At 45.5% G+C, this 9,786-nt stretch overlaps 1 pseudogene; it reads left to right on the top strand.

Moving 5' to 3' along the window:
- Positions 1–7,239: 7,239 nt before the first annotated feature.
- On the top strand, positions 7,240–8,202 carry LOC144274944 (olfactory receptor 10C1-like; annotated as a pseudogene).
- The last annotated feature ends 1,584 nt before the right edge of the window (positions 8,203–9,786 follow it).

Consider the following 9,786-nt stretch of genomic DNA (forward strand, 5'->3'; position numbering starts at 1 on the left):
TGCACCCAACTGAACAGCCATGATACTTCGTGGGAGCTGTGGGCTGGACTACATCTCCCTTGATGCACTGAGGACTCCCTTCTGCTTGAACCATTCAAAAATTCATAGATTTGAAGGCCAGAAGGGACCACTAATCCTCTAGTCTGACCTCCTGTATAACACAGGCCATAAAACTTCCCTGAAATAATTCCTATTTGAATTAGAGCAGATCTTTTTTAATAAAAATATCAATCTTGATTTAAAAACGTCAGTGATGGAGAATCCACCACGACGCTTGATTACTTGTTCCAATGGTTAATTACCCTCACTGTTAAAAATGTATGCATTATTTCCAGTCTGAATTTCTTCAGCTTCAATTTTCAGCCATTGGATCTTGTTATACCTTTCTTTGCTAGGTTGAAGAGTCCATTATCAAATATTTGTTCCCAATGTAGGTACTCATAGACTGTAATCAAGTCACCCATTAGCCTTCGTTGTTAAGCTAAATAGATTGGGCTCTTTGAGTCTATCACTATAAGACGTGTTTTCTAATCCTTTGGTCATTCTTGTGTCTCTTCTCTGAGCCCTCTCCAATTTATCAACATCCTTCATGAATTGTGGTCACCAGAACTGGACACAGGATTCCAGCAGCTGATGCACCAGTTCCAAATATAGAGGTAAAATAACCTCTCTACGCCTAGTCGATATTCCCCTGTTTATGCCTCCATTGCAGTCCATCAGATGAGATGTAATCCAGCCAGGGAGTCCAGCTCAGAGAGGAAAACAGGACCATGAAGCACCCACACTGCAACACCCATGGATCGCTGAAGCAGCTCAGGGGGAGAGAGTTTAACGTCTAACCTACCCCAAATGAAATGTTTCAGTTTGGTTAAAAACAAAAACCAAAATGTATCAATCTGAGAATTTTCATCATTAGGGGAATTCTCTGATGGACTTTTGATTTCCCTATTCTGCATCTGCCATGGCTTGTATCGAGTGGAACCAAACAAACTCTGCCGTGTAATGAGGAGAACACAGAATTAAATGTTAATACATTGGCACCACTTAATTCTAGACTTGTTCTAAAACCTGCCTCCTCCTTTTGGCCAGCAGTGTAAGGACTAGCTGGAGAATCCAGACCAGGGCTTCAAACTGGATTTGATATTTTGGAAAGTGGATTAGATTCTACTTCAGGTAAAATGATAATCATAGAACCATGCACTCCAGCCTAAACCCTAAGAAATATTGAAATCCTAGGCATGAAATAAAACCAGTATAAACCTCTCTTCTCCGCCATCTTTTCATGCACAGTTTGGGACATTGCAATCCTAATCCGCATCCCCATCCTCCGCCACCCTAGATTGCCCTGCAAGTTAAGCATGTGCTCAAGTATTGTGGGGAATTGGGGTCTAAATTGCTAGCAGTCTCCTGGGGGCAGCTACCGTTTTGTGCTCACTTCTAAAACAAAATTACTGAGGCGATACACACACTGTGCTCTCTGTCATGGATACTTTATTTTTATTCCTTCTGTTGCTGTTTGCCTTTAATATAAAATAAAAAAAGTCATTGAGGCTGAGATTTTCAAAGCTGTCTAAGGAATTCAGTCATCCAATTCACAATAAAACTAGTGGGAACGGTGTGTTCAAATCCCCTAGACAGCTTTAAAAGGCTCAGCTGGAAAGTATATGCTTACTCTTTGTGTATGGGAAACAAAAGAAGTCAAAGTCTTAGACAGAACTTCAAGATCACAGGTCAAGGCAGGGGAATTAGGGGCAGGATTGCTGCTGTGGTTGGTGAGCTTTGGGAAATGTTTTTAATTATGATTTTAGTTTTGTCTTTTATATATCTTTACAACAGACAGTAGCTTCATGGAGCAGTGGAACATGTTCTGCTTTGTGGACAAGTAGTTGATAAATTGAAGAGGTTCAGAGAAGAGCCACAAGAATGATTAAAGGATTAGAAAACCTGCCTTATAGTGATAGACTCAAGGAGCTCAATCGATTTATCTTAACAAAGAGAAGGTGAAGGGGTGACTTCCATACAGTCTGAGTACCTATATGGGAACCAATATTTAATAATGGGCTCTTCAATCTGGCAGAGAAAGGTACAACATGGTCCAATGGCTGGAAGTTGAAGCTAGACAAATTCAGACTGGAAATAAGGCATACATTTGTAACAGTGAGGGTGATTACCCATAGAACAATTTACCAAGGGTCATGGTGGATTCTCCCTCACTGACAATTTATAAATCAAGATTCAATATTTTTCTAAAAGTTCTGCTGTAGGAATTATTTTGGGGGAAGTTCTCTGGCTTGTGTTATACAGGAGGTCAGACTAGATGATCACCATGGTCCCTTCCGACCTTGGAATCTATGAAACCTGAGAGGTGGCAGATCTCTGTTCAAATCCTTTCTCCCCCTGAGCCAGAAGGGGGACTTGAACCAGTCTTATCCTACACCCCAACTACATAGCCTAACCACTGGGTTAAAAGTTATGAGGGAGGTCCTCCTCTTGCCCCAATTCCAGCCATCCTTGCTTTGCATAAGATCGCCTAAAAGGGCCCAATCTGGTAGGTGAGCTCTGACCATGTTTACCAAATTGGGCCCCACAGACAAATGAGGCAGAGGACTGGTTATCTCCTCCCAGCTCGTACATCGCTCTGGGGCTCAGGTGTCTGGTTGGCGTTGGGCTGCGGAGCACATGCCCAGAGGCACCTTGGGAACTTTTACTGCAAAAAAGCAGGAGCCCAGACAGCGTCTGACAGCAGCTCAGCAGCAGTTTTGTGAATCCCAGAGGGGGCCTGACTCTGGGATCTTCAGGGGCCTAAAGTGGTAGTTAGGTACCCAAGTTCCTTTGTGGATCTGGGCCTTTTGGATTTTGGCCCTTCCCTGTTTAGGCGATTTTGAAATTCCACATGGGACCTCTCTGCATCTTTAGGCTCTGAAATACCTTTGAAAAGCTGCCCCCTGTCTCTGGGTGTGTCTGCTCCCTGTTTGCAATATGGGGATCACAGCGCTGCCTACATCACAGGGGAGTTGTGAGGCTAAAGAAATTGTGTGAGGCGCTTACTCCAATGTAGGCCATAGAAGTACCTCAGAGAGAGCGAAATAATGAGGTTCCTCATGGGTAATAAGTTCAAAATCAGCGATTTAAGGACTTTAGTCCCATTTTCAAAAAGTTTTGGGGATTCCTGTCTTCCAAAGCAGACACTTCTGTCTTCCATTGGAAACCCAGTTTTTTAGTGAAAAAAGTTTTGATGGAAAATTTTCCACCATCCCTTGTTCAAAACAGCTGTCCCTGGAAACTTTGACCCTGACTATCAAGCTGTATATTCTCCACCCCAAAGAGAGAAGAAAAAGTCTTTGTCTCATCTATGAGTCCCTTACATTGCAAGGATTCAATGCATCAGGGAACCTGTCTCAATGGAGGCATAAAAGAACTTAAATACTCAGACTCCTCAAGGTGTGGCTTCTTCAGAGTTGCTCAACACGCTGCTCGCAAGCTTTAAAGCACATGATTATATTAGATTAAAATATTTTTTTTAAAGTCAATGTTTTTTCTACACGTTATTGCTTTTTAACCAAGCACATCGGTGCATATCTTTAGCTTGGTCCTTTTTCTCCACTGCTTTGTACCTTTGTGTAGTCATTTCTATGTGAGCAATGTGAGTGGTGACTGGGTATGGAAACACTCCTGCTAGTACAAGTGGGTAATTCTGATATGGAGTCATTTTGCACTCACCTTGCATCGGTATAAATGACTACACATGGTACAAGGGAGCAGGGAGTCAGCCGCTGGTGTGTTGTTCCTCTCCCCTTACCATTTTGCTATACTAAGGAATAATTTATAATTTATAGCTGGAATTTCCAGTGGAACCTAAGGGAGTTACCCACCCAACTCCCCTGAACTTCGAGTTCTGTGCCTGAAAAAAATGTAATCAGGATCTTGGCTGCTAAGTACAGTCTTACTGGGTCTCTAGGAAAGTGATTCATAGATACTAAGGTCAGAAGGGACCATTATGATCATCTAGTCCGACCTCCTGCACAAGGCAGGCCACAGAATCTCACCCCCCACTCCTGCGAAAAACCTCTCACCTGTGTCTGCGCTATTGAAGTCCTCAAATCATAGATGGATGGATGGATGGATGCAGTGTTTGTCGAAGCCATGTCAGTCCCAGGATATGAGAGAGTCAAGGCGGGTGAGGTAATATTTTTTATTGGACCAACTTCTGTGGCAAGAGAGACAAGCTTCTGAGCGTCCACGGAGCTGCTCTTGATGGCTGGGAAATGAACGGAGGCTGGGTCTGCGCTACGGACCTCACAGCGGCGCAGCCGTGCCGCTAAAGCTGTGCCGCAGCAAGGTCTCCCGCCCAGCCGCTCTTCTGCCGGCAAAATCAAACCACCCGAACAAGCGGCGGCCGCTTCGGCGGCAGGAGAGTGTCTCCCGCCGACATAGCGCTGTTCACACGGGCGCTCCGTAAAACTTTTGTCCGTCAGGCCTGGATATTGTTTTCACACCCCGACCGACAAAAGTGCTAATGTAGACAAAGCCAGAGAGTGTCACAGATAAATACAAAGGGGAACAGATTGTTCGGCATAAGCAGTTAACACACATTTCAAGGGACCATTCAAAGTGAAGTGGCTCGTTACTACCCCTCCAGTCACAGGGAGGAAAGGAATGGGGTGGAAAAAAGCAGCTGGGGGGGTGGTGGTTAGTGGGGGTCACAGATTGTTGTAATAAGCCATAAATCTAGTGTCTCTGTTCAGTCCATGATTTTTAGTGTCTAGTAAAGTTATGAATTTAAGCTCCCAGGATTGTCTTTTGAAAGTGTTGTGCAGGTTTCCTTTGAGGATGAGGACTGATAGCTTAGACACAGAGTGATCACTTTGTGAAAAGTGTTCTCCCACAGGGGATGGGGTGGTTTTGTCTTTGATCATTTTTGTCTTGACTTCATTAAATCACTAAATGCTCCATAGCGATCACTGTGGTCTCAGATGAGCTCTCACAGGAAAATGGTAGCAGGTGCGGCTGGAGCTCAGGATATGAAGTCTAGTGAGGTGGGTGGGCTAAGTCTGCTGACCCGGGCTGGGAGACTCACTCCTGCTTGCTCCAAAATGCTGTGTAGACACATCCAATGTGGTCTGGCTGGTATCAGAGCCAGGGATATCAACCTCTGTAACCTGACCTGGGGAACAGGAAATAAAGCCTAGTCTACTTGGTGAGACAGAGCAATCCTCTCCTCGTTTTACAGAGCAGGGAGATTCAGGCTGACGTTCTCAAAACGGGCCACGTGCTTTAGATGCCTCCTGTTTTGGATGTCCAAGTTGTGACACATTGAGCCTGGCTTTCCAACTGAAGTCACTGGGAGCTGTGGGATCTTAGTGCCACTGCACATAAAGTACGAGATGTCCTACACTGGGCATCCACAAATGAAAACACCACTGAAAATTTGTTGTATCAGAGATTATGTATATATGCATATAAATTTCTTATACGATTCACCAATGTCACAGTGCGGGACTCACCCTGTGTCATTTCCTGCTGGTTGTCCTTGGGAATTAGCTCTTCCAGCCTCCGGAGCGCCCTCTGCAGGCCAGGGTCCTGCTTGCCGCTGGCCCCCGTGTCCCTCCCGGACCACGGTGCCCCTTTACCCGGGGTGCTGCCCCCTGCAGTACCCTGCAGATTTGGGTCTCCCCTCCCCAGGGAACCCCCACCCTCTATCCCCACCTCACCTCCCCAGCTCCTCTGGCCTTTCCCCAGCCCTGCTCCACCTCAGGTACTGTGGTATGCTCCCCAGCAGCCAGGCCCGTCTCTCTCTACAGCTAGAGGAGACTCTCTGCTCCTGGCCTACTGCCCTCTTATAAGGGCCAGCTGAGCCCTGATTGGGGTGTGGCCACAGCTGAGCCTGCTTCCCCCAATCAGCCTGGGAACTGCTTGCTCCCAGCCACAGTCCTGGGCTGTTTTAAGCCCTTTAAGGCTGGAGCAGGTGACCACCCCGCTGCAACCCAACTTAACCAGTTAATGAACCAACCTGATAGCTTTCTTTGACAGGGTAACAAGCCTTGTGGATAGGGGGGAAGCGATAGCTGTGGTATATCTTGGATTTTGTAAGGCTTTTGATACTGTCTCACGTGACCTTCTCATAAACAAACTAGGGAAATACAATCTAGATGGAGCTACTATAAGGTGGGTGCATAACTAGTTGAAAGACCATTCCCAGAGAGTAGTTATCCGTGGTTCACAGTCATGCTGGAGGTGCATAATGAGTGGGGTCCCACAGGGATTGGTTCTGGGTTGGGTTCTGTTCAATATCTTCATCAGTGATTTAGATAACGGTATAGAGAGTACTCTTATAAAGTTTGCGGACCACACCAAGATGAGAGTGGTTGCAAGTGCTTTGGAGGATAGGATTAAAATTCAAAATGATCTGGACAAACTGGAGAAATGATCTGAAGTAAATAGAATGAAATTCAATAATGACAAATGCAAAGTACTCCACTTAGGAAGGAACAATCAGTTGCACACATACAAAATGGGAAATGACTGCCTAGGAAGGAGCACTACGGAAAGGGATCTGGGGGCTCATAGTGGATCACAAACTAGATATGAGTCAACAGTGTAACACTGTTCCAAAAAAAAGCAAACCTCATTCTAGGATGTCTTAGCAGAAGTGTTGTAAGCAAGACATGAGAAGTAATTCTTCCACTCTACTCCCAACTGATCAGACCTCAACTGGAGTATTCTGTTCAGTTCTGGGCGCCACATTTCAGGAAAGAAGTGGACAAATTGGAGAAAGTCCAGCGAAGAGCAAGAAAAATGATCAACGGTCTAGAAAACATGACCTATGAGGGAAGATTAAAAAAAATTGGGTTTGTTTAGTCTGGAGAAGAGAAGACTGATAGGGGACATAAAAGGTTGTTAAAAGGAGGAGGGAGGAAAACTGTTCTCCTTAACCTCTGAGGATAGGACAAGAAGCAATGAGCTTAAATTGCAGCAAGGGTGGTTTAGGCTGGACATTAGGAAAAACTTCCTAACTGTCAGGGTGCTTAAGCATGGAATAAATTGCCTAGGGAGTTATGGAATCTCCATCATTGGAGATTTTTAAGAGCAGGTTAGACAAACACCTGTCAGGGATGGTCTAGATAATATTTAGTCCTGCCATGAGTGCAGGGGACTGGACTAGATGACCTCTCGAGGTCCCTTCCAGTCCTATGCCTCTGTGATTTTATTATCTCCACAGATAGAAAACAACTGTAGGACATGGCTAGCAGGAACCACACAGTTGTGATACAGTTCTTCTTTGTGGCTTTTTCCAACATCCTGGAGCTCCAAGTTTCACTTTTTTTTTCTGGTGCTGCTGTTGTACCTCATCACCATGGTGGGCAACATCCTCCTCATTATGATCACGGTGGTGGACCCTGCCCTTCAGTCCCCCATGTATTTCTTCCTTTGGAATTTGTCCTTTCTGGAAATGGGTTATACTTCGTCCACTACCCCCAAGATGCTGGTGAACTTATTCTCCGAGGACAAGAGTATTTCCTTCCTGGGCTGTGCCACACAGATGTATTTCTTCTCCTTCCTGGGGATCACTGAGTGTTGCCTGCTGGCTGCCATGGCATATGACTGTTACATGGCCATATGTCACCCACTGCGCTACACGACCATGATGATCAGAGGTGTGTGTCTCCAGCTCTCAAGTGTGTCCTGGCTCATCAGGGTGCTGGTGGGAGTCGGGCAGACAACTTTCATATTCCCTCTGCCCTACTGTGGACCTATTAGCATCAACCACTTCTTCTGCAACCTGCCCCCGCTGCTGAAGTTGGCCTGCACGGATACCTACAGGAATGAAATAGCTGTTTACACCATCTCTGCCACCTTCATCATGGTCCCCTTCCTGCTCATCCTTGTATCCTACATCCGTATCCTCCACGCTATCCTCACTATTCCGTCAGTCGCGGGCAGGAGCAAAACTTTCTCCACCTGCTCCTCCCACCTCATCGTGGTGACCTTGTTTTTTGGGTCTGGCATCGTGAATATCTGAAGCCCAAATCCAGCTACTCACTCGGCAGCGACAAACTGCTTTCCCTGTTCTACTCAGTGGTGTCTCCAATGCTGAACCCTTTGATCTACAGCCTGAGGAACAAGGAGGTAAAGGAAGCCCTGAGAAGGGTGATGGCCAGAAAAATATTTATTTGAAAAGTGGGGGGAAAAATATTATTTTAATAGTCTTGTGATGGATTTGGAGTTGCCTGTTGTAGCCTGATCTATGAATCGTATATTAATTATATTGATTACTTAAGAATTCCCAGTTTTCACTCCGAGGTATTGAAGGTTCTTGTCCCAGTATCAGGCCAAGTGTTATTAAAGTTACTGTTCAGTTGGGAACGCCGATGTCCACGGTTGCAACACTCACACTTTAGGAACCCTTCTGTCTTTGTAATCGTTTATTAATACATTCAGCAAATTCACAAACACTCTAACCCAGCAAGGTAGACTGAAATAATACATACTGTACATGTGAACATCCATATACTCCCACCATCCCTTGCAGAACAACCAGAAATGTTAGCCATTATCTTCCTCATCACCATCACCTTTCTCATTAGCACCAGTGGCCATCATCCTGGCACCTCCCAAGGGCTACATCTCTCTCTCCCCCTGCACACAGTCTGGGATACAACTTTTATAATATGTTATGTCAGGGGTAGTCAATAGGTGGACTGCGGGCCAAATCCGGACTGCCAGATGTTTTTGAATGGACTTCAAAATCTTTTAAATTACTTGTTGTTGTTATTATTGTTACTATGGTGTGAAAAATGTTTCTCTGAAGTCTGGACCTTGACTATACCTTGACTAAGAAATTTGGACCTTGACAAAAACTAATTAACAACCCCAGTCTTACAGGATACAGGCCTGTAGGTTCCTTGCATTACTGCTGAATAAAATAAATGCTAAAGCGAGCTCTATGGGCTACACTGTAGAAGTCTGTGAATACTGTATGATGCTTGTCTGAATATTGTACAGATGTTTTTGTATGCACCTATTGGGTTAATTCAACAGCCGGGTGTCCAGGAAACGACCTAGGAAGATGGACAATAGCTCAGAGAAGAGCTCCTCTGCAAACACCAAGGACAATTAACCGTGACATGCTACCTCTGCCCACCCATGGTGGGCCTGCTAGCCCAGCTTTCCCAGGACTGCATCCCTCCTGAATAGAGGAGAGCCTGGTTTGTTGAGATGGTTTAGAGGGTGCAATTGCCTCCTGACCTCCAGAGGCTGGGGGGTTCTTCGAGGAAGCATAGCCTGCCTTGTCTCTTGCTGTGCTGTGTTCCTACTGTTAAGATTAAACAACACTGTTTTAAGAAGGCTGTTTTGGGTCACTGTTATCACCGCAGGTCACGGGTCCCCAAGTGGACATGCACTTGTACCGAGTGCAGTCAGACCTGCTGAGTAATGCTGGATGATTTTAAATTTGGTTTAGAAAGAGCTCAGCAGACCATGGCTTGCCAGACCTCACCCACTGATTGTCAAATTTCTCAGATTTACTGTAAAAGAAAAATAATAATGAAGCCAGCTCTTGGGGCGGGGGAGGGGGAGTGGGGAGAGCAGCTTTGGGGGATGCCACAAAATGAGAGAATGATTTTGCAAGGTTTTGAGAAAGACGTGGCTGAACAGAGATCAGCTTTCAGAAGAGCAAGGGAACCTGCCAAGCAGCGAGGGCTCAAATATTTGATAAAGTTTCCAGCTCAGTTTCATGTCAGGGCTCGTGAGGAAGTGCATCAGTTCCAAAAGCCACAAGGCTCGGAA

Source organism: Eretmochelys imbricata, chromosome 14 (assembly GCF_965152235.1).
Source record: "Eretmochelys imbricata isolate rEreImb1 chromosome 14, rEreImb1.hap1, whole genome shotgun sequence".
Classification (NCBI taxonomy): Eukaryota; Metazoa; Chordata; order Testudines; family Cheloniidae; genus Eretmochelys; species Eretmochelys imbricata.